Raw genomic sequence first — 955 nt, forward strand, 5'->3', positions numbered from 1 at the left:
CTTTTGCTTTAATTTTAGTAGACTCATTGGATGTTCCTAATTTTACTTGGTGCTGACCAGTATTAAGTTGTGCTGTTATTTCCTTCCTGTTCATTTTGACTCTTAGGGAATATCTGTTGTAGCACTAAATTTAACAAATAGACTTCTAATTTTTGATGTCAAGTTTTGCATCTTGATTCACAAGCAGTCAACGGTCACCACACACAAGGTTAGTATTTACTTATGCTGCTCCTCAACCAGTATTACTTGGTGCATTACCTCATGCAGGGGAGCATTATGCACTATCATCTTCACTCTTTGTCATAATGAAATTGGATGTTACTCAGGAATTTTCTATTTGCAAATAGTTTGCTGCTGATTTTGTCCAGCTTTTTAGTTTGTATTATACTGCTTTTTCATACTGTGAGAAAATGGTTGTTAGTTTTGTTTATCTGACATATTTATTATGTAGTGACTATCCCACTAAAGTCTGTGAATAAGTGAAAAGTTCAAGGAAAATGTTTATTTTTAATAATGTGATTAGGTTAAATTTCAGTTTTCCAGCTTCATCTTTATTTTGTCTATAATTGAATTAAGGTACTCCCGAGTAAATGCGTTTGACTCAAAATATTTAAATTCTTCAAGTGATATTAATGTTGTCAAATGGCAGGTTGAATGTCTTACTACAGTTTGAGGGAGAGATTATCTTTTACGTTTTAGTCCAGAAGCTTTACTATATTTTTCCACAAATTGTAATAGCTGAGGGGTTCTGAAAGTATAAAATGATATTGTGAGCAAAGTAATATTTATACACAAATTGAAAATATTATCCCCAGAAATGAAAAATTCTGGAAGATTTAAAAAAAAAGAATGAACGGTTCATGAGATAAAATTAAAAACATAGGGTGACAGAGGGTACCTCCTGCATGGTACCAGTGGAGATTTTTGTCAGAGTGAATGTTTGCCAGTGATTTTT

This window comes from Protopterus annectens, chromosome 6.part0 (assembly GCF_019279795.1).
Source record: "Protopterus annectens isolate FY-2018-M chromosome 6.part0, PAN1.0, whole genome shotgun sequence".
Classification (NCBI taxonomy): domain Eukaryota; kingdom Metazoa; phylum Chordata; order Ceratodontiformes; family Protopteridae; genus Protopterus; species Protopterus annectens.